Source organism: Scyliorhinus torazame, chromosome 11 (assembly GCF_047496885.1).
Source record: "Scyliorhinus torazame isolate Kashiwa2021f chromosome 11, sScyTor2.1, whole genome shotgun sequence".
NCBI classification, from domain to species: Eukaryota; Metazoa; Chordata; class Chondrichthyes; order Carcharhiniformes; family Scyliorhinidae; genus Scyliorhinus; species Scyliorhinus torazame.
The window spans coordinates 234,731,852-234,757,168 of record NC_092717.1 but is presented as its reverse complement, the minus strand read 5'-3'; positions in this window follow the sequence as shown (position 1 = coordinate 234,757,168).

Below are 25,317 nucleotides of genomic sequence, written 5' to 3'. Positions count from 1 at the left end.
CTCTTCACAAGTGGGTTGTCATCCTGCATCCCATAGACCATGTCCGCTGTTACTGCCAACCCAGGGCCCGCATCCCATAGTGCGACAGGTATGTATCACGGAGGGGATTGCAGGCGGGGGGGGGGGGGACGTGTTATCCGTGCCCCTGGCTAGTAGCCCCCCCCCCCCCCGCCCCCGTCAATGAACCTGGAAACGATCAGAGCATCCTGTGGGCATTGGCTCTGGTCCACACCTTGTGCGGCCTCCCATGCCTGCCCTGGCCTCATGTCTTGCCCATCCTTGGCCTCCTCCTTGTTGGACATCCTCTGCCTCCAGCATGTCACCGCTCTGCTGCGTGATGTAATGGAGGATGCAGCAGGCCACGCCCTCCAGGCACATGAACCGCATCTTCAGGATGCCAAAGCACCACTTGGTCAGACCCCCAGGTGGCGGCATAGACATCATTGTAGCGGGTGTCCGCGTTGGTCAGTGGCCTCCAGATAGGTGTCATCAGCCACGGCCGCAGCGGATCGAAGAAGCCAGGAACCATCGAGTGTGCCAGGCTGAAGGCATCATGCACACTGCCCGGGTATCAGGCGCAGACGTGCATGATGCGCAGCTGATGGTCACATACCAACTGCACGTTCACTGTCTTCAGGTGATGTCCCGGAGGACTGGAGAATAGCCAAAGTTGTTCCTTTGTTTAAGAAGGGTAGCAACGATAATCCAGGGAACTACAGGCCGGTGAGCCTTACGTCAGTGGTAGGGAAATTACTGGAGAGAATTCTTCGAGACAGGATCTATTCCCATTTGGAAGCAAATGGACGTATTAGCGAGAGGCAGCATGGTTTTGTGAAGGGGAGGTCGTGTCTCACTAACTTGATAGAGTTTTTCGAAGAGGTCACAAAGATGATTGATGCAGGTAGGGTCATGGATGTTGTCTATATGGACTTCCGTAAGGCCTTTGACAAGTTCCCTCATGGCAGACTGGTACAAAAGGTGAAGTCACACGGGATCAGGGGTGAGCTGGCAAGATGGATACAGAACTGGCTAGGTCATAGAAGGCAGAGAGTAGCAAAGGAAGGGTGCTTTTCTGATTGGAGGGCTGTGACTCGTGGTGTTCTGCAGGGATCAGTGATGGGACCTTTGCTGTTCGTAGTACATATAAATGATTTGGAGGAAAATGTAACTGGTCTGATTAGTAAGTTTGCAGATGACACAAAGGTTGGTGGAATTGCGGATAACGATGAGGACTGTCAGAGGATACAGCAGGATTTAGATCGTTTGGAGACTTGGGCGGAGAGATCGCAGATGGAGATTAATCCGGACAAATGTGAGGTAATGCATTTTGGAAGGTCTAATGCAGGTAGGTAATACACAGTGAATGGTAGAATCCTCAAGAGTATTGGCAGTCAGAGAGATCTAGGTGTACAGGTCCACAGGTCACTGAAAGGGGCAACGCAGGTGGAGAAGGTAGTCAAGAAGGCATACGGCATGCTTGCCTTCATTGGCCGGGGCATTGAGTATAAGAATTGGCAAGTCATGTTGCAGCTGTATAGAACCTTAGTTAGGCCACGCTTGGAGTATAGTGTTCAATTCTGGTCGGCACACTACCAGAAGGATGTGGAGGCTTTAGAGAGGGTGCAGAAGAGATTTACCAGGATGTTGCCTGGTATGGAGGGTGATGTACGATCAATGACCACTAAAGCGAGGTTGTAGTCCAACTGAAGGCTTTAATAAGCTAGATGTTTCCCCCAGCAGCTCAGGTGCAGAAAGAAAGCTGCTGGGGCGGCACGGGCTCTTATACCCCGCCTTGCAGGGTGGTGCTACGATACAGCTTGATCAATAAGAAACATACAATATTTAGCAATGGTGTTCCAGCATCACCAGGTACCGTAATACCTCTACACAGACTACCACAGAGGGCATTAGCTATGAGGAGCGGTTGAATAAACTCGGTTTGTTCTCACTGGAATGACGGAGGTTGAGGGGCGACCTGATAGAGGTATACAAAATTATGAGAGACATGGACAGAGTGGATAGTCAGAGGCTTTTTCCCAGGGTAGAGGGGTCAATTATTAGGGGGTATAGGTTTAAGGTGCGAGGGGCAAGATTTAGAGGAGAGGTACGAGGCAAATTTTTTACACAGAGGGTAGTGGGTGCCTGGAACTCGCTGCCAAAGGAGGTGGTGGAAGCAGGGACGATAGTGACATTTACGGGGCATCTTTACAAATACATGAATAGGATGGTAATAGAGGGATATGGACCCCGGAAGTGTAGAAGATTGTAGTTTAGATGGGCAGCATGGTCGGCACGGGCTTGGAGGGCCGAAGGGCCTGTTCCTGTGATGTACTTTTTTGTTCTTTGTTCTTTGTTCTTTGACAGACAGCCCACGGTCGTGCCTCTGGATGTCCTTCCTTGTCTCTGTCCCTCATCAGCCACAGCACCTGTTACCCGATTTATAAAAGCACAACTGAACCTCGCCGCCAGGAATTCCCCTCAGTGGAGGCGGAGAATCGCGGAGGCCCCGGAGAATACCAGGTCAGGCCCGCTAATGATATGCAAACAGCGTTAACTGTATGTGAGGAGTTAACGCATTGACGCTGTTGTCAAGGCGACGGAGAATTGCGATTTGTTGTGAACCCGGTTCCCGCCACGACTTCGGCATCAGAACCCATTCTCCGCCCAATCGCCTTTCCCGATTTTAGCATCAGCCAATGGAGAATCCCACCCCATATCTACGCTTAGGCTTGTCACCATGAGCTGCAATCAGAAATTCAGAATGCAGGGGACTTAAGTACGTAAGGTTAACAGTGAATGATGCACAAGTGGCAATTGCCCCGAGATACAAAAAGCTTGTTGTGTTTGTGTTATGACCGTGGGAATGATGTACACAGAACATCTAGTTATTTGACTAGAAAGGTGATTTATTAACAATCACGTGGAAAGATAACTAGTGAAATATTATACAGACGACGGCCAGTAAATGAATTCAGTGAATTCTCCTGGAGCTACTCTTTTCATAGAATTTACAGTGCAGAAGGAGGCCATTCGGCCCATCGAGTCTGTACCGGCTCTTGGAAAGAGCACCCTACCCAAGGTCAACACCTCCACCCTATCCCCATAACCCAGTAACCCCACCCAACACTGAAGGAAATTTTGGACACTAAGGGCAATTTATCATGGCCAATCCACCTAACCTGCACATCTTTGGACTGTGGGAGGAAACCGGAGCACCCGGAGGAAACCCACACACACACGGGGAGAACGTGCAGACTCCGCACAGACAGTGACCCAAGCCCGAATCGAACCTGGGACCCTGGAGCTGTGAAGCAATTGTGCTATCCACAATGCTACCGTGCTGCCCCTCACGTGCGACTGATCTGTACGACTTACTACCAACTGACGAGTGTCTCAATTCACATGGTGGATCTCTATTGCCACCTGCTGGTCGGAGGTCGTACCGATAACTACATACATTGATAAACAACTATACACATTGATGTCTACATGCATATCGCCACAAAGCTGACTTAATCACCTGTGGTGACTATTTGTAAAAATTCAAGGGGGAGATAAGGCCAGCGTCCAATAGAACCGCTGCACCCACATTGCTGTCAGGATTTACCTGCTCAATGGCGAAGGCTACGTGCTGTGCTGCAGCTACGACCTTTGTGATGGCTCGCCTTTTTTTGTGAATGCCTCGCTGCCTCGAACTCCCTTCCTGTCAGTCGTCCCTTATAACCGAACCCATTGGGCAAACGTTCGGCCACCTGTCTTCACATCTCCTTACGTGGCTCAGTATCAAACATCTGACAACAACACTCCTGTGGGGTGCATTGTGATGTCCTATTAAATTCAAAGTGTTATCTAGACATTAGTTGGTTTGAAGGAGGGAGAGTGGTGCTGTGCGTGCCACATGGTACGGACGACAATTAACGGAACGAGCCTCAGCAGCGTGTTGAAGAATGTGACGAAGGTTTAGAAAGGTCCAAATGGGAAGCGGCAAGTGGAACGGCAAAGAAGAGGAAGTCACTACTGCTGCCAGGTTCTGTTACTCGAAGGCCTGTGTATACCACTTGCAGCCCACTTTCAGAACTGGTAATAATGATAATCTGCTTCTTTTTTCTATCTCTTCAAAGTTCTTCGTATTAAATCAAGTGCTTGAACATTTAGCTGGGCTGTCAGTCGTTAGGTTACCAAAGCCTTTAGCAACTCAAGCACATTATTAGCTTGACAACAATATTCAGAATGAATCTATCTGCCTCGGAGGACCCCCAATGCACTTTAATATCTCCCTCAAATTGATTTGCAGGGTTTTATTTTGTGTTCACTGTCCCTTCTTGTAAAGAAAATATTGGACATTATGAAATAAACATCCATATCATTTATCGCACTTTATTACTCCGATATGTTGTCAATGTATTTATAGCCCCATTCCAGCACAGCTGAATGGCTGTGACAAGCACTTGGAGCAGAATAAGAGATTGGAATAAATACTCAAACTAGACTGGGCAGGTAAGTCTCTGTGTAATATGTACACATCTATTACTTAGCTTTCCATTTTTATTTTCCAGTGTGATGGATATTCAGCGCAATTTAACACAATTTCTTTTCTGCTTCTCTATTTAACACACTCAATGAAACAAATGCAATCTCCAACATGATATAATGTCATTGTTTAAACTTCTAATACTGACTACATTAGTACGAAGTCCCTGACTGCTATCACCCAGAAAGGCACTGGCAGCAAAATGATGGCGGATTGGAACACAGGAACGGGTGGAGGCCAGCTCGCCCCTTGAGCCTGTTCCACCGTCCCAGGAGATCGTGACTGTTCTGTGTCACCAGAGCTCCGTGCGTGCAACTAAACCCCCTCCCCCTCCATGTAGTGGCTGATCTGATTGTGTCAGGGCAAAGTTGGGTCAGGAAACATCTATGGCAACCCACCAGATTGTACTTTTCTTTCCCCCGTAAGTACATAGAGGTAGAAACGTAACTGGACCAGCCATATAAATACTGTGTCTACAGGGTCAAGAGCCTTGGAATTCTGTGGTGAATAACTCACCCCCTGACCGCCCCCGACCCCCCCCCCCCCCCCCCCCCCCCCCCCCCACCCCCGACCCAAAGCTTGCCCACCATCTACAAGGCGCAAGTCAGGAGTGTGATGGAAGACTCTCCACTTGCCTGGATGAGTGCAACTCCAACAACACTCAAGAAGCTCAACAGCATCCAGGACCAAGCAGCCCCGCTTGATTGCTCCCCCCAATGAACGTTTACTCCCTCCATCACTGATGCACAGTGACAGCCATGTGTACCATCTATGAGATGCACTGTAAAAACTCACCAAGGCTCCTTCATCAGTGCCTTCCAAACCCATGGCTGCTGCTACCTCGGAGGACAAAGCCAGCTGATGCATGGGAATGTCACCACCTGCAAGTTCTCCTCCAAGTCACTCACCACCCTGACTTGGAAATATTTCGGCCGTTCCTCCACTGTCGCTGGGGCAACATCCTGGAACTCCCTCCCTGACAGCACTGTGGGTGTACCTACACGTCACGGACTGCAGCGGATCAAGAAGGCAGCCCAACACCACCTTCACAGGGGCAATTAGGAATGGGTGACAAATGCTGACCCAGCCATCGATGCCCATATCCTGTTCAAGAATTGCAGAGACTGTTGTATTGTAGAGAACACAGCAACCCAATTTACTCACTGCAAGCTTCCACACACGGCATTGTTATCATGGCTAGGGCATTAGGGCATCTCTTTTTTTGCGATGTGGATTGAAGGATGAGTGCTGACCAGGACACCTCCCCTATACTTCTTCAAAAATGAATGCCACAGTCTCTTAGGTCTCCATTTGAAGGCGGTTTAACATTTAACATTCAGTTTAACATTTTGTCTAAAGACAGCTTCTCCGACAGTATTGCCACAGGAGCACACTGGAACATAGATTTTTACATTCATGTTTTTGGAGTGGGGACTGAAGACAACCTACTGACTCGGAGGCAAGTGGCCTACCAACCAAGCGAGGATTGACATCACCTTGAATGCCATCTGCTGTACCACTTTCTGGCCATAATATCCTTCCTATAGCAGTGTATCTATAGCTGCACATTACCCCATCAATAATACAGACACATCCAGCGATATCTCCTTGCTTTTATGGCCTATTCCCCTACACGTAAAACCCATCAGTTTTGGTTTTATGGTTTTGTCAATTTGTTCTTCAGGAATGTACATTTACGTCGGCCTTTTTTAAAGATTTGTGCATCTGAACTCCTAAGTCTCACTATTCCTTTCATGATTTTACAGTTTGTAGCATCACTAACTTTAATTGGACTGTTCTCCCTGCCCAGACTGGGTAAATGGACATTTTTATTCACTGGCATCTAGATCTACTCTTGCGCTAAACTTACATTGAAACTTCCAACTTGGCACCAATATTGCCCCAACAAAATCGATATCTAAGCCACCCATTATCAAAAGAATATGTCAGTAATAATTGTTGCTTGCTAGAGTCAGTCCTTCTTCATGCTCTCTCCAATGACAAAACCTTGCGCTTTCAATGAGAGGAAATGTGTATATTAAAGATCTCATCCTGCCCTGGCATGGAGCAGAAGTCACTTACTTGGACATTGGGAAGAAATTTCAAGTACTTGCACTTTCTGCTATTGCTGCTTTAATAGCTGGATGATTTACATGTTTATTGGGCTGTAGTCCAAGGATGTGTAGGCTAGGTGGATTGGCCATGCCCAATTGCCCCTTAGTGTCCAAAGATGTACAGGTTAGGTGGGGTTATGGGGATAGGAAAAGCAAGTGGGCCTAGGTGGGATGCTCTTTCAGAGGGTCGGTGCAAATTTGATGGGTCAAATGGCCTCCTTCTCCATTGTGGACTTGTGGATTTATTGTCTGCGAATGTTGTCACCTTTAACTTATTTTGACTTGAGGCCGCAGTTTGGAAGCTAATTGAAATTTGCCCATGGGTGGGGGAGATATGTTGAGCTGGATATGGGGATTTGTTGTGTGATTATTCAGGAGTGCACATTTAAGTTGGGCATTGCCCTACTTCTATTGTTACATTTGCATAAGATGTCTCAGGGGTATTCTGATAAATGAAGCTTTAGTGCCTGAATGCAAATGAGTATTTGCAAAATGAATTACTATGTCACTGGCCTGTGCTACTTGCCGTGGAAACCACTTGCTTATGTACAGCCAACATTATAGGTTTTGTGCACGCATCTATCTCGCAGTGAACTGAAGATTTGCTTATTTATCATCTAAACGGACCTTTTGATAAGTTATCCTCACGCAGTTTTCAAATTCTGCTTTGAAATGTCCATCTAGCCATTTGTTACCTTTAGACGTTGTCCCGTTCCCCATCTCCATACACCTGAGCTCATTCAAAGTTCCATTGCCGGTATCCTAACTCCTGCCAAGCCTGTTCATTCACTCATTGACCTACATTTACTCCAGTTCCATTATGGGTGGCATGGTGGCACAAGGGCAGCACGGTGGCACAGTGGTTAGCACTGCCGCCTCAGAGCGCCAGGGACCTGGGTTCAATTCCGTCCTTGGGTGACTGTCTGTGTGGAGTTTGCACGTTCTCCCCTGTGGCTGCTCCGGTTTCCTCCCACATTCCAAAGATGTGCAGGTTAGTTGGATTGATCATGCTAAATTGCCCCTTAGTGTCCAAAGATGTGAAGATTAGGTTAAGGGGTTATTGGGGTGAGTGGGTTTGGGCAGGGTGCTCTTTCGGAGGGCCGATGCAGACTCGATGGGCCGAATGGCCTCCTTCTCTACTGTAGGGATTCTATGATCAATCCCTCGATTTTAAGACTCTCATCCTCATTCTCAGAACTCTCCCTGGCGTTGCCCCCTCCCAATGTCTGTAAATGTCTCTGACCCACAACCCTCCGAGCTCTCTGCGTTTATCCAATCCTGGCCTCTTGCGCATCCCCATTATTGGCGGCCACGCCTAGAACTCCCTCAGCCCAAACCTCCGGAATTCCTTCCCTAAACTTCACTCCTTTTCTCTCCGTAAAAGGCATTCCTAAAAACCCACCTCTTCCAAGCTTTTGTCCTATTACCTCCCGAGGCTCAGTGCCATTTTGCGTTGGATAGCGCCTAAGTAAATTGCATTTCACTATGATAAAGATGCTGGATTTATGCAACTTGTTATCATTTTTACACATCAATGTAAAACTCCAAAATTGCAACTAATGCCATCAGTGAACCCATCACTCAAGAATCTTTGCCTGATCATATTGATTCTTTGAGTTCAAATATATGGGCGGCATGGTAGCACAGTGGCTAGCACTGTTGCTTCACAGCTCCAGGGTCCCAGGTTCGATTCCCGGCTTGGGTCACTGTCTGTGCGGAGTCTGCAAGTTCTCCCCGTGTCTGCGTGGGTTTCCTCCGGGTGCTCCGGTTTCCTCCCACAAGCCCCGAAAGACGCGCTGTTAGGTAATTTGGACATTCTGAATTCTCCCTCTGTGCACCCGAACAGGCGACTAGGGGCTTTTCACAGTAGCTTCATTGCAGTGTTAATGTAAGCCTACTTGTGACAATAAAGATTATTATATATTATTACTATATTACTCAAACTTACAAGAAAAACAGCAACTGGATAACAAAAGTAGTGAACTCTGAGCGTCACTGGTTGCTGATGAATGGTTTAGAGTTCAGCATTCTAGCTGGCCCAGTCTCTGCAGATTGCACTTCTTCCTGCCGGTAAAAGCATTAAGACTGCAGTGCAGATGTCTTTTACCCACAGGACACCCACAACCTTGAAATGCAGCTCTATAATCAAATGACAAAGCATCTTACATAACAACTGCCAGCTTAATTAAGTATGAGCGAGTGAGAGAACTGAATTGACTGCGGATTTGATGTCAAAGGGAAGTTTCTAATTGAATCATCATAAAACTGTCACAATCACCCAGATCAAAGTGACAAAAGCAACATGTTTAATTGTTCCATGTTCTATTACATAAGGTATGTACATCAGTCATGTGAATCGGTTCTTTTGACAATTAATGCTTCAATGACTTTCTCATTCATTTAATCACTTAAAGAGGCAGATAAAGCTCTCTCTTACAAAGACCCATTCTTCACAGCATTAGTTTTTAATATTCTCTTGTGGTGAATTTAAGCACTAGGAGCTTTTGTATTCAGATTATGCAAATTGCGTTCCATTGTATTAATTCGTAATTACTTTGTAATCAGCAAGTCTTTCATTCCGGGGGTTAATATTTGCCATTGGCTCTGACGCACAAGATCGCACTTAAATCTGAATGAATTGAAAGGCTTTGTAGTCTTCACGTTGGGGTGCTCGGCTAAGGTCAGAGGCACTTAAGGGTGGCAGAAAAAGTTTGGCACTCTTTCCCGCGAGCAGCAATCGATGTTGGATCAATTGTTCATATCGATGGATTTTTGCCAACCAAGGAGTTGAGGAATCTGGGCAAGAGTTTGGCCACAGATCAGTCATGTTCTCATTGAATGGTGAAGAACAGGCTCAAGGAACTATTTGGATTAATCCTGTTCCTGAATTCCTCGTTGCCTAGGATGTCCCAAAGTGCATTTCAGCCAATTAAATACTTCTGAAGGGTGGCGGCCACTGTAATGAAGTATAGGGACGGCCAATTTGTGCAAAGCAAGCCCCCACAAGCCACAATGTGATAATCTGATAATTTGCCTGGATGAATGAAGCTCGAACAAGACTCATGAAACTCTTGACCAGCCAGGACAAAGGATCCCATTTGATTGGCATCCCACCCAACAACTTAAACATTAAATCCCACCACCGGTGCACAGTGTGTACCATATTCAGGATTTAATGCAGCAGCTCACCAAGGCTCCTTCGAAGCATCTTCCTAACCCACAACCTCTTCCACCTAGCAGGGCAAGGACAGCAGACACATGGGAACAGCGGCCTCTGCAAGTTCCCCTCCAAGCCACTCACCATCCTGACTTGGAAATATATCGCCGTTCCTTTGCTGCCACCGGGGCAAAATCTGAGAACTCCTTCCAGAACAGCGCTGTGGGAGAACCTGCACCAGGTGGACTGTAATGGTTCAAGAAGGCAGGTCACCACCACCTTCTCAAGGGCCAGTAACAATGTGCAATAAATGTCAACACACATGCAATGCAATAATAAAAAGAGTTGTCCAGATGAATTGGGCTGAAAATTTATTGCAACTTGTTGGCAGATGCAGGAATAATGATGTACAATTAGCCGGTATTGAGAGAGTGCTGCACTGTCGGAGGAGGTCTTTCAAAGAGACGTTAAACTGAGGCCCTGTCTGTCCTTTCATTAAAGATGGACCAACACTATTTTTAAGAAGAGGAGGGGAGTTATACCTGATGGCAGGGTCAAAATCATAAGACCATAAGACCATAAGACATAGGAGTGGAAGTAAGGTCATTCGGCCCATCGAGTCTACTCCACCATTCAATCATGGCTGATTTCAACTCCATTTACCCGCTCTCTCTCCATAGCCCTTAATTCCACGAGAAATCAAGAATTTATCAACTTCTGTCTTAAAGGCACTCAACGTCCCAGCCTCCACGCCCTCTGTGGCAATGAATTCCACAGACCCACCACTCTCTGGCTGAAGAAATTTCTCCTCATCTCTGTTCTAAAGTGACTCCCTTTTATTCTAAGGCTGTGCCCCCGGGTCCTAGTCGCCCCTGTTAATGGAAACAACTTCCCTACATCCACCCTATCTAAGCCATTCATTATCTTGTAAGTTTCTATTAGATCTCCCCTCAACCTCCTAAACTCCAATGAATATAATCCCAGGATCCTCAGACGTTCATCGTATGTTAGGCCTCCCATTCCTGGGATCATCCGTGTGAATCTCCGCTGGACCCGCTCCAGTGCCAGTATGTCCTTCCTGAGGTGTGGGGCCCAAAATTGCTCACGGTATTCTAAATGGGGCCTAACTAATGCTTTATAAAGCTTCAGAAGTACATCCCTGCTTTTATATTCCAAGCCTCTTGAGATGAATGACAACATTGCATTTGCTTTCTTAATTACGGACTCAACCTGCAAGTTTACCTTTAGAGAATCCTGGACTAGGACTCCCAAGTCCCTTTGCACTTCAGCATTATGAATTTTGTCACCATTTAGAAAATAGTCCACGCCTCTATTCTTTTTTCCAAAGTGCAAGACCTCGCACTTGCCCACGTTGAATTTCATCAGCCATTTCTTGGACCACTCTCCTAAACTGTCTAAATCTTTCTGAAGCCTCCCCACCTCCTCCATACTACCTGCCCCTCCACCTATCTTCGTATCATCGGCAAACTTAGCCAGAATGCCCTCAGTCCCGTCATCTAGATCGTTAATATATAAAGAGAACAGCTGTAGCCCCAACACTGAACCCTGCGGGACACCACTCGTCACCGGTTGCCATTCCGAAAAAGAACCTTTTATCCCAACTCTCTGCCTTCTGCCTGACAGCCAATCGTCAATCCATGTTAGTACCTTGCCTCGAATACCATGGGCCCTTATTTTACTCAGCAGTCTCCCATGAGGCACTTTATTAAAGGCCTTTTGGAAGTCAAGATAGATAACATCCATTGGCTCTCCTTGGTCTAACCTATTTGTTATCTCTTCAAAGAACTCTAACAGGTTTGTCAGGCATGACCTCCCCTTACTAAATCCATGCTGACTTGTCCTAATCCGACCCTGCACTTCCAAGAATTTAGAAATCTCATCCTTAACGATGGATTCTAGAATCTTGCCAACAACCGAGGTTAGGCTAATTGGCCTATAATTTTCCATCTTTTTTCTTGTTCCCTTTTTGAACAGGGGGGTTACAACAGCGATTTTCCAATCCTCTGGTACTTTCCCTGACTCCAGTGACTGTTGAAACATCATCACCAACGCCTCCACTATTTCTTCAGCTATCTCCTTTAGAACTCTAGGATGTAGCCCATCTGGGCCTGGAGATTTATCAATTTTTAGACCTCTTAGTTTCTCTAGCACTTTCTCCTTTGTGATGGCTACCATATTCAACTCTGTCCCCTGACTCTCCGGAATTGCTGGGATATTACTCATGTCTTCTACCGTGAAGACTGACGCAAAGTACTTATTCAGTTCCTCGGCTATTTCCTTGTCTCCCATCACAAAATTACCAGCGTCATTTTGGAGCGGCCCAATGTCAACTTTTGCCTCCCATTTGTTTTTAATGTATTTAAAGAAACTTTTACTATCATTCCTAATGTTACTGGCTAGCCTACCTTCAAATTTGATCCTCTCTTTCCTTATCTCTCTCTTTGTTATCCTCTGTTTGTTTTTGTAGCCTTCCCAATCTTCTGACTTCCCACTACTCTTTGCCACATTATAGGCTTTCTCTTTTGCTTTGATGCATTCCCTAACTTCCTTTGTCAGCCATGGCTGCCTAATCCCCCCTCTGATAACCTTTCTTTTCTTTGGGATGAACCTCTGTACTGTGTCCTCAATTACTCCCAGAAACTCCTGCCATTGCTGTTCTACTGTCTTTCCCACTAGGCTCTGCTCCCAGTCGATTTTCGTCAGTTCCTCCCTCATGCCCCTGTAGTTACCTTTATTTAACTGTAACACCTTTACATCTGATTCTACGTTATTTCTTTCAAATTGGAGATTGAATTCGACCATATTATGATCACTGCCTCCTAAGTGCTCCCTTACTTTAAGATCTTTAATCAAGTCTGGCTCATTACATAACACTAAGTCCAGAATGGCCTGTTCCCTCGTGGGCTCCATCACAAGCTGTTCCAAAAAGCCCTCCTGTAAACATTCAATGAATTCCCTTTCCTTGGGTCCACTGGCAGTATTATTTACCCAGTCCACCTGCATGTTGAAGTCCCCCATGATCACTGTGACCTTGCCTTTCTGACATGCACTTTCTATTTCGTGGTGCATCTTGTGCCCATGGTCCTGACCACTGTTATGAGGCCTGTACATAACTCCCATTATGGTATTTTTTGCCTCTGTGGTTCCTCAACTCTACACACACAGACTCCACATCATCCGACCCCATGTCGTTTAGTGCTATTGATTTAATTTCATTCCTAATTAACAAGGCAACCCCGCCCCCTCTGCCCACCTCTCTGTCTTTTCGATAGGTTGTGAATTCCTGGATGTTTAAATGCCAGTCCTGAACCCCCTGCAACCATGACTCTGTGATGCCTACCACATCATACCTGCCAGTCACAATCTGGGCCACAAGCTCATCTACCTTGTTCCGTACACTGCGCGCATTTAAATATAGCACCTTTAATTCTCTATTGACCGTCCCTTTTTGTTTTCTTAGTGTGGTGGACCTTGGTATACTGAGCCTTTCCATACACTGTGTCATATTTTGTGGGATGGGGACTATTGTAATCTCTCCTGAGTTCTGTCTTTTCGTGCTTTTTTGTATTCCTAAGCAGCTACGCTCCCCACTGATTACTTCACCTCTTGGTTCCCTGACTTTCCCTTCCCCCCCCAATTTCATCCCCCAATTATCCTAAAAAAAATATATTCTGAACATTATCGCATGGCTGTTTTTGGGAGCTCACTGTACATGAATTGGCAGACACGTTTGCTATATTACAACAGTGACTCCACTTCAAAGATCATTTCATTGGATATAAAGCTCTTCAAAGAGTCCTGAGTTCATGGAAGATTCTCTATAAATATGAGTTAGCTGAGCGACGGAAACTGAGGAGTTGTTTAGTTGTTTTTTGGTCTGAAGGAGGTGGGCTTCCCCAGGGGTCAGAACCAGGATCGCTGCTTTTCCTGATGTATATCAATGGCCTAGTTTGAGTGCGCAGGGCGCAATTCACGATTTGAAGATTATACAATACCTCGATGTGTTGTGAACTGTGAGGAGGATACTGAGAGACTGCGATGGGCCATAGGCAAGCTGGTGGAATGAGCGCATGGGCAGCAGATAAAACTTCATGTAAAGAAGTGCGAGGAGATACATTTTAGTTGGAGGAATGAGGAGACACAATCTAAACTAAAAAGTCCAGTTCTAAAGGGGCAGGAAAGGGGCCATATGCATAAATCATTGAAGGTGGCTGGGCAGGTTGAGAATGTAGTTAATAATGCATACAGGACCCTGGGCTTTATAAACAGGGACACAGATATACTAAAGCAAGGAAACCCTGGTGAATCTGTATAAAACACGAGTTCAGTTTCACCTTTGAGTATTGTGGCCAGTTCTGGGCGCCGCACTATCGGAAGGATTTGAAGGCATTAGAACGGGTGCAGAAATGATTCACTGGTATGGCTCCTCTTGCTGTGGGGTAACAATTTAATGAGCCTTTCCTTCATGCTTTACTTTTATCTGCTTTCCGCTCGCTCCTACAACCACTCTGCACACTATGCAACTGTAAATTCAAGTTTCCCCAATGTCCAACATAGTGATCTTGAATTGAAAGGTGGCCTCAGCAATGGCGACCATGAAATAATTGTGGCAAAAAAACGCATGTTGTTCCCGAATGTCCATTTGGGAAAGGAAATCTGCTGTCCATATCCGGTCTGGCCTACTTTTAATTCAGCCCCGGGGCAATGTGATTAACTCTTCACTGCCCCTTCTGAAAAATTCCCAGCAAGCCACTGAGTTCGAGAGCAGTTCGGGATGGACAACAGACGCCGGTCTTGCCAGAGACCACCACATCCCATGAAAAAAAGAACAAATGAAAAGGTTTATAAAAAGAGCAAGGGAGTTCCTGCAGTGCTGCGGCCAACATTTAATCCTCAACCTACATCATTGACATGGATGGCAAATTCATTGCTGCCTCTGGCTCGCATCGACTGCCAGGTTGTCTAAGGCAAAGCGGTGACTACCTTTCGAAAAGCAGCCCATTGGCTGTAAAATGGCTTGTCACATCCTGAGGTCATAAAAGACAGCATAGAAAGGGTGTGGGTTGGGGGTGAGGGGTCAGTTAGCCTCAATGGCTAGAGGATGATGCCAATGACATGGGTTCAATCCCTGAACTAGCTGCAGGAATAGTTATGGAGACCTGATGGAGGAGACTTAAAGGGACAAATGGTCTATTCCTGCTCCTAAGTCCTATTTTCTATGCTCGTCTTACCCCCATGTTCGCAGGGTGGTGTCTCTTAAGCTATGTATAACCAATTGTCTCTCATAGCTGTTACCCTTGGTGGACAATGGCTAATTACTTAATTAACATGAATTCCATCTCCTTATTTTCTTCTCCAGTAAATTGATGCAGTACTGCCTGACCCCAAGCATGGTGGCTAAATGGCTTGCCACTGTCCTTAGGGCAGCACGGTAGCATATTTGTTAGCACTGTGGCTTCACAGCTGCAGGGTCCCAGGTTCGATTCCCCGCTGGGTCGCTGTTTGTGCGGAGTCTGCACGTTCTCCCCGTGTGTGCGCGGGTTTCCTCCGGGTGCTCCAGTTTCCTCCCCCAGTCCAAAGATGTGCAGGTTAGGTGGATGAGCCATGATAAATTGCCCTTAGTGTCCAAAAACGTTAGACAGGGTTATTGGGTTAGGGAGATAGGGTGGAAGTGAGGGCTTATGTGGGTCAGTGCAGACTGGATGGGCCGAATGGCCTGCTTCTGCACTGTATGTTCTATCTCCTTATGTTCCAATGTGTGAATGACAAGATCAAATTTACTGAATCTCAGAATCACAGAATTGTTACAGCGCAGAAGGAGGCCGTTCGGCCCATCGTGTCTGCCCCTGCTCTCCAAACAGGCATCACGGTGCTATTCCCCAGCCTTCTTCCCCATCTAACGCTCCCTCAAATGCTTCGATCGAACCTGCCTGCACCACACTTCCAGACGGTGCATTTCGGACCCGAGCCGCTCGCTGTGTGAAAGAGATCTTTCTCACATCACGTCTGACGGACCTTTGGGTTTATTTCAGTCTCGAGGAAGAATCCGGATTCTGGTCAGGGCACAAAGTAAAGGAAAGACCAGATTAATTAAGTGATGAAAAGTGGGCAGGTATTGGGCAGCACATGATTTAAAACGTCTGTAGAATGCGCAAATGTGCAACAAAATTCCAGATGTCAAAAAGAAGTAACGAACAATAATCTTTATTTGTGTCACAAGCAGGTTTAAAGTTCAGTCTATAAAGCATTGTTTGTTCAGCTTGTTATGGGTCAGGGTTTAGAGAACCCCAAAATGTATCTTGGAGTTCACCTGACCCACAACATTTAATAGATTGTGGTTATGGGGAGCACACGGCCCACTCGACAGGTGTGGTACAGCAGAAATGGAAAATTAATTTTTAAAGCAAAACAATGTTTATTCTATGAACTCAAGTTAACCTTTTTAAAACATACAGTGGACATCTTAGCAACCACCAATTCAAATACAACCCCCAAAGAATACAACACTAAGTAATCCTTAATAACTTCCCAAGCAACATCCAGAAGACAGAAGAAACACCTTTTACCAGAAGCACATTAGGTTTACATTCACTACTGAGAACATTTATAATTCTGAATTCACCAAATGATCAAGAGATAGTCTTTTCATGGCAGAGAGATCAACAGTGCCCCTGCTCTGTCTGGCTTCAGCTCCAACACTGGGAAACGAAACTAAAACACACCCTGCAGCAAACAGCCTAAAACAAAAGTAAAAAGCTGACAGACAGCCCAGCTCTACCCACACTCTGACATCACTGCAGTAATATGAGCAGCCAAACATTTCTTAAAGTGACATTCTCATGACAAGCCACGTTAATAATTGCCTGACCACAACCTTCTGATCACACAATCATAGACTGGAATATTACAATAGAAATGTATTGACGCCTGAGCAGGATTTGTGGACTTTCACTAGAGCAAAACTGGCACCGGACCTGGACAGGTTCAGCGACCGTGGAGGGGATATCACCGGCACTATGTGGAACGGAATCGATTCCACTGAGGAACGGTGTCGGATTCGCCAGGGTCGGGATTGACACTCGAGAGGCTGACAAGCTGCAGCCGCATATTAGTACTCCGTCTCTCCACACACACTCATCCCAACCAACAAGATGGCACCAGTAGTGCTGCAGTATGCTCATCCTGCTGATGGGTCAGCTGGGGCCAGAGGAACCAAGGGTTTGCCTGGGGGAACACCAATATGACCCATGGTACTAAGTTCACAGTGGGCAGTCTGTGATATGGTACGAATTAAGTAATGGCATGATGGGAAAACTGGTCACTGGGAAGACTGGTCAAAAGGTTTGAGACAATACCAGGTAGACTGAAACTACTCATTCCAGCTCCCCAGGCCCAGGTAAAGAATGCTGCCCTAACCATTTTCAGAGCTGTATGGCCATAGGCCAACTCTGCATAACTTGAAGTCTGAAAAGATCAGCGAAGGGCGAGCCATTCCAAAACACCGGACCTCGGCAACTCCTGATAAAACTAACTCGTCATAACCCAGGGCCGTAGGAATTTAAAACAAAGATAATTCAGGAAGAAACAAGTCTATTCTGACCTTTGAATGTTCCCTCCGAGGACTAAATAATGGTATGGGTGATCTGACCGTAAATGGTCTGTTCTGTGCTTCCGTTTGTATTTCCGATCAAACTCCTGACCATACTGTTGTCACATAATCTTGATAAAGTTAATGTATAAATATTGACTTAATTCTCCGCGAAAGCACGGAACTTGTGACAAACTGAGCAGTTTTGTTGACTGCCCTCTGACTTCAAGTTTCAGCCATTACTGCAAGCAGTTGTTTTCGAAAATAAGGCTTGTTATTCTGTCTTAACGGGTGTGTTGAATTTTTCTCTCACAGAAGCGAAAATATTGACTTTCACAAGTCAGTGGTGTGTGCAGCCACATGGCTGCCTGGTCGGCTGCGGCAATGGTGTTGCGTGCCCGTCCATCCTGACCCCACAGCCCACCTCCTGGCTCCCCCCCACTACTCTGCCGCCGCTGGCAGAAGCCCCCCTGACAGCGGCACAGCTGTCAGAAAACTATGGTGATGTTGGACACCTTCCGTACTCCCTCTATCTCCATCATCAGCCACGGACTTTTATAAGCATAAGTGAACCTTGCCGACGGGAATTCCCCCCAGTGGAGGCGGAGAATCGCGAAGGCCCTCTGGAATACCAGGTCAGGCCCGCTACTGATATGCCAAGAGTGTTACCGTGTGTGCGGAGTGGAACGCATTGACGCTGCTGTTGAGGCCTCGGGGAATTGCAATTTGGCATGAAACCGGCGCCCACCTCGATCTTGGTGTCGAAACCAATTCTCCGCCCAATCGCGTTTCCCAATTTTCACGTCGGCCGACGGAGAATCCAGCCCACGGGCTCAGGCAAATTTTTTTGCCTGTTATTTGAATAGACAGCACTGAAATGTTCATTTTTAAAAATGTCCAGGCACAGCTCGCGAAGCAAGATGATTCCCCAGGAGGAGCTTTAGAATTCCGTCTGTGTCTTGGAGTTATTTGTGCTGCTTCGTGCAAACCTGGCTCACACAAAGTTATTGTGAAGTGGTGTGGCGCCATTATCATTCTCAAAAGACAAAGGTTTGCTTCAATGATGAAAATGGATGATCTCAGCAGCTGCAAGCTCGTCACTTTGGAACGTGCTGTTTCCAAGCAGGTGAAAGACAATAAAATAAAATAATTAGTTCTGGGAAATAGATTGCGGAGAAACATTCTGTGTATCAAACAGAAACCACTTTGCTGTCTCACTTCTCTAAATGGCTTGTTTTTTTATTCAGTCATGAGACGTGGGCCAGGCCAGCATTTATTGTGCATTCGATACAACTGAGTGGCTTGCGAGGCTATTTCAGAGGGCTGGTCGCTCAGCTCAAGTGCAATTAGGGTCGGACAACAGATGCTGGCCTTGCCAGTGACACAAATGTCCCATGAAAGAAAAAACTTGACAGTTTCTAACTTTTTAAGCCCTGCGTTACTAATTAATTGAATAAAATGATCCAGCTGCTGTGGTAGGATTTGAACTCATGATCATAGACAAGGGGGGGGATATTCAGGGCCCATTCACCGCAGGCGCAAAGCCCCTTTTGGCCGCCATCTCTCGCAAGAGAGCCATGACAAGATTAGCCCTGTGAGCGTTCTGAGCACAATGATTTTGAGCCCTCTTTCCCATGACCCTTTCGGGGCCTGAACCCGATTTCAATAAATTAGAATACATTAACATGTCATTGATCGACTTGATTCCGGATCTTCGGGACACATCCGATTCTTCCTAGTATTCATCAAATACTAGTTGTGATCACCATGTCGGGGTCGCGGCCATGAGTATAGCTCCTGGGTGGGGTGGGGTACACGGTGGGACAATGCCCCTGTCACTGCTAGGTTGACAGTGCCAGACTGATTGTGCCAGGGGACAGCGGTTGTGCCAGGATGTGGGGTGAGGGGTGGGGCCTCTACAGAACCCCACTGGGCTCGGTATCGAAACTCCATCCAATTAGCATTTTAATGGGGCCGATTAACATCTGATGGCCCATCTTCACCAAAACAAAGGACTGGTACCCGAGCAACCGGAACAGTCCCAGACATTTTGGCGCCACTCCATGCTCAAGGGAAACGCAAACAACGGGGTCAGTGACCACTTGGGACACGCCCAGCCATCCAGATCCCCGCCCACTTATTGGTTAAGGAATCGAACGGAGTGATCAGGGATCACCTATTAGTAAGGCCCAAATCGAAGGACCGCCCAAAAGAGCGCAAAAACCCCCAGAGTATAAGAAGAAGAGTTTGCCATATGTTCGTCCTCTCTTGGCCCCCTGTTGGCCTTGGTACCCCGGTCACGGCCATCGCCATTTGCAGCAACACCAGAAGCGAGTCCAAGTTCACCGCCCGCTACCAGACAGATGAGCCCAGCTGAGCAGCAGTTACTCCTTCTTACCCGAGAGATCCAGAAGCGAACAGCGGACACTATTTTCTGACCTAAGCCGGGTGCCCGAAGTTAAGTACAGGTTGTCTTAGTCGATAGGTGTAGTTAACTAGTAGTGTTTATGATGCTTGACTAATTGTGTGTCAATAAAGTACCTTTGACCTTGAACTAACTAACTGGTGTTTGGCTCTTTGATCGATAGCCGGTTGAAACTTGTGGTGGTATCATTCGATACCTGGCGACTCGAAGCATTAGGACATAGATAACACAGAAAGAAGGGCAAACTCACTGATTGCCATAATTGGAACAGAGCCACAGAAAAGACAAAGTAGAAAAGACCGGCAACACCACCACCTCCCCAGGCAGCGCGTTCCATATATTTACCACCCTCTGTGTAAAAGACTTGCCTCGCACATCAGTTCTAAACTTTTCTCCACGCACTTTGAACCCATGTCCCCTAGTACTTGACTCTCCTACCCTTGGAAAGAGCATCTGACTATCCACTCTGTCCATGCCACTCATAATCTCGTAGACCTATATCAGGTCGCCTCTCAACCTCTGTCATTCCTGTGAGAACAGACCGAGGTCTATCGAATCTTTCCTCATAGCTAATGCCCTCCATACCATGCAACATCCCAGGAAACCGCTTCTGTACCCTCTCCAAAGGGTACATCCTTTTGGTAGTGTGGTGACCAGAATAGTACACAATATTCCAAATGAGGCCTAACTAAGGTCCTGTACAGCTGCAACATGATTTGCCAATTTTTATATTCAATGAGGCACGTTACACCCTCCGCACTCAACACTTAATTCAACAACTTTATCCACTCCATCTTGACTCCCGCTTTTTTTTTCTGTTATTTGGTTCCCCTGGCTTCTCCAAACAGCCCCCCCCACCCCCACCCCCACCACTCCCCCACATGGCCACTATCCCTCATGGCTTAGTTTTGCTTCCATTGAGCACTGCCTTCTGTTCACCCAGTAATACACTCTGCTATCCTATCTTTGCTGCTATTCATAGAATTTACAGTGCAGAAGGAGGCCATTCAGCCCATCGAGTCTGCATCAACCCTTGGAAAGAGCACCCCACCCAAACCCACACCTCTACCCTACCCCTGCAACCCCACCTTACCTTTTTGGACATTAAGGGCAATTTATCATGACCAAATCCACCTATTAACACCCTTCAGTCTGTAATAGAACCATTAACAGCCCCTTTGTCTCATGCCCGTGACATCTTTGTCAACCTCTCCTTAGCTCCGATCTATCACTGACTCTCTACCCTGCCCTGCCCCACTCTCCAAGTATATAATTCATCACATTTCTGTCCCTTTTCAGTTCTGTAGAACGGTCATATGTTGTTATGTTCTTTGTGATGTGTTAGGCAGGTTGGTTCGATGTGGACTGCACTCGATACAGGGAAGATAGGAACAGACGTCTAACACAGGAGACGATCCAACACTCTTTTATTCAGCTAGATGAACTGCTGTACATATTCAGCTGTGGGTCGAAACTACACTGACCTGACTAGTGACTTTGTAGTAGCCTTACCAGACTTACTAGCTACCGCATGGTGTTTGTGCTTGCTAGCTCGTGGACTCTGACTGTCTCAGTGGCTGGGTCCCGAGAGAGCGGGAAACATCGTGCCCTCTGGCTTTATAGTGGTCGTGTCCTGTCTGGTGATTGGCTGTGCTATGTTGTATGCTTACTGGTCATCCTATGCGTCAATCAGTGCCTGTCTGCATCTCATTATATACATGAGTGGATATTATGACACTTTGTGTTGCTTATTTAGGATGGCTGGCGTAGTGTCCACAAAGACCACAGTACAACTTTTACTGGAACAAAGCTATGACTTTATTTACACCACTCAACTGGGTTTTGACACAGTCCTTTAGAATACAGAATTGATCAATAACATCTAATTACCCTCATCTGTTGCTAATCTCATTACTAGTATAAACTATAATCTAACTGTTATAACCTGCCTACTGACGATTGGCTGGGGACTAATGACTATCCCACAATCCTATGGAAGTATGAACTTCCCCAATGAGGGGGGCGGAGAAACTCCTAGTATAAATAAGCTGGCCAGTTCAGGAACCAGCAGAAAGGAGAAGGTAGCAAGGGAAGTTACTGCTACTGTTATGTATATATTGTTATAGTAAATAAACGTTATTATTTTGTATCCTTAAAACTCGTGCTGGATTCTTCGTGGCCCTTACAAAACTGGCGACGAAGGTAAAAGTGAATAGCTGTCTACACTGCTGAAGCCACCTCCCTGGATTTTTTGTTGGATACAGGTTGGAAGTTGTTTTCTATTATACCATGCCTCTGTACGGACGTTTGGATGTTTTTGATGCTGCGCTGGAAAGCTGGAACCAGTACACACAACGGATGCGTTACTATTTCCGGGCAAACAATATAACTGAAAACGAGCGCCAGGTGGTCATATTGCTCATCGCCTGCGGGCCGCATACGTTTGGGGTGATTAGGAGCCTTACGTACCCAGCTGCGCCAGACACCAAAACGTTTGACGAACTTGTGAATATAGTGGGGCAAAACTTTAACCCAACCCCGTCCACGATAGTCCAGCGTTACCGGTTTAATACCACTGAGAGGACCCCTGGAGAATCCCTTGCCGATTTTTTTATCCAGGCTACGCGGGATTGTGGAATACCGTGACTATGGTGAGACCTTGTCAGAAATGTTACGCGACCGTTTGGTTTGCGGTATTAACAATGCGGCCACCCAGAGAAAGTTGTTAGCGGAGCCAACATTGACTTTTCAACAGGCAATACAAATAGTCTTGTCCCGAGAGAGCGCAGAGCGAGGAGTACAAGAGCTACAGGGAATGGAAGTGCATGCCTTGGGGCGCAACCCTTTCCGCCCAAAAACGTCCCCCCGCACTCCTGCGGTACCTTGGGCGAGGCAACGACCAGACCGATGCCAGTGGCCATCGGACATTCCTCCCCGAAGGGAGCCTTCTCCAGAGCCAATGGATGAGGAGCCATGTCCGTGTCAGACTTGTAGGCGCTGACCCCGTCGCGGACGGCAGTCCTGGGGACGCCAGAGGCGCCGTCGTTCCGACCGAAACTGGGACCAGCCCAGGGGCCGTAACTGGGACCAGCCCAGAGGCCGTACCTTATATGTGGATGAACCTGCGGCGACCACTCCTGAGGACGTGGAGACGGAGGACGACTGCCTGCAGCTGCATTGTGTGGCAGCTCCCCGTGTGGCCCCCATTAAGGTGACAGTACGGGTCAATGGCCACCCGCTGGAGATGGAGTTGGATACTGGCGCAGCGGTCTCCGTGATGGCCCAGAGGACATTCGACCGCATCAAGCAGGGTATACAGACCCTTACACTAACTGACTCACAGGCCAGGTTGGCCACCTACACGGGGGAACCACTGGATATTGCAGGAACTACAATGACCCCTGTTGTCTATGGATGCCAGGAGGGGCGTTTCCCACTTATCGTAGTGCGTGGCCATGGGCCCAGCCTGTTGGGTCGGGACTGGTTGCGCCATTTGCGGTTGCAATGGCAGCACATCCTCCAAACAGTTTCTGGAGGGTTGACTGAGGTGCTAGGACGATACCCAGAAGTATTCCAGCCTGGTTTGGGGAAAATAAAAGGGGCCGTAGCCCGTATCCAAGTTGAACCAGGAGCCACGCCGCGCTATTTCCGGGCGCGCCCAGTGCCTTACGCTTTGCTCGAGAAGGTAGAAGGGGAGCTCACTCGTTTGGAGAGTTTGGGTATTATCAGGCCCGTCCGTTTTGCTGACTGGGCAGCACCAATTGTACCAGTAATGAAGCCAGATGCCACAGTTCGCTTGTGTGGCGACTATAAACTTACAGTTTCCCGACTCGACCGATACCCAATGCCTCGCATAGAGGATCTCTACGCGAAACTTGCAGGTGGACTCTCATTCACAAAATTAGATATGAGTCACGCCTACCTGCAGTTGGAGCTGGACCCTGCCTCCCGACCATATGTAACAATTAACACACACCGGGGCCTGTATGAATATACACGGTTGCCCTTTGGAGTATCCTCTGCCTGCGCAATTTTTCAACGTGTTATGGAGGGCATTTTGAGAGGTTTTCCACGTGTGGCTGTCTACCTAGATGACGTGTTGATTACAGGGACGTCGGAGCAAGAGCATTTGGAAAATCTGGAGGCTGTCCTTAAACGCCTTTCGTAGGCTGGAGTCCGTTTACGTCACACAAAGTGCGTAGTTCAGGCAAAAGAAGTAGTCTACCTAGGTTATCGGGTGGACCGCGAGGGTCTGCACCCCGTCGCAGAGAAGGTGCGTGCAATTCAACATGCCCCCACCCCGACTGACACTTCGCATCTTCGTTCTTTTCTCGATCTCGTAAACTGTTACGGGAAGTTCCTCCCCAATCTGGCAACTACGCTGGCCCCCTTACACCTGCTGCTAAAGAAAAATCACACCTGGGTTTGGGGTCAGCCGCAAGAAACCGCTTTCCGGCGGGCAAAGCAACAATTGTCGTCGTCTGGGTTACTAACCCACTATGATCCGGGAAAGCCTTTGCTCGTCACATGTGATGCATCCCCGTATGGTTTTGGGGCTGTCCTGTCCCACAAGATGGAGAACGGGGCCGAGCGACCGATAGCTTTTGCCTCCCGCACATTGACTGCAGCGGAGAAAAAGTACGCGCAGATCGAGAAGGAGGGCCTGGCAGTGGTTTTCGCGGTGAAACGCTTCCACCAGGATGTGTACGGCCGCCATTTCACTATCGTGACTGATCATAAGCCCCTGCTGGGACTCTTCAGAGAAGATAAGCCAATACCGCCCATTGCTTCTGCACGGATCCAGCGCTGGGCTTTGTTGCTTGCTGCATATGAGTATTCTCTGGAGCACAAACCAGGTACGCAGATAGCAAATGCCGACGCACTGAGCCGATTGCCTTTATCGACCGGCCCCATGTCGACCCCCACGACCAGTGAGGTGGTCGCAACCCTAAATATTATGGACACCTTGCCTGTCACGGCATCACAGATCCGTGAGTGGACCCAGACGGAGCCAGTCCTGTCAAAGGTTCGGCACATAGTCCTGTATGGTGGGCAGCATAGACAGCTCCCAGGCGAGTTGCAGGCATTTTCCTCCAAGCGGTCAGAGTTCAGCGTGGAAGACGGCATCCTCTTGTGGGGGACGCGTGTGATTGTCCCGGTAAAAGGCCAGGAGCTGATATTATCAGACTTGCACAATGGGAATCGGGCGTGACCAAGACGAAAATGTTGGCCCGGAGTTATGTCTGGTGGCCAGGCCTCGACACCGACATTGAGAAGGTGGCCCAAAACTGCTCCATTTGCCAGGAGCATCAGAAGCTTCCGCCGGCCGCGCCCCTACATCACTGGGAATGGCCAGGGCGGCCTTGGGCACGCTTACATGCAGATTTCGCAGGCCCTTTTCAGGGATCCATGTTCCTTCTACTCATTGAAGCCCAGTCCAAATGGCTGGAGGTGCATAAGATGCAGGAGACAACGTCCTGC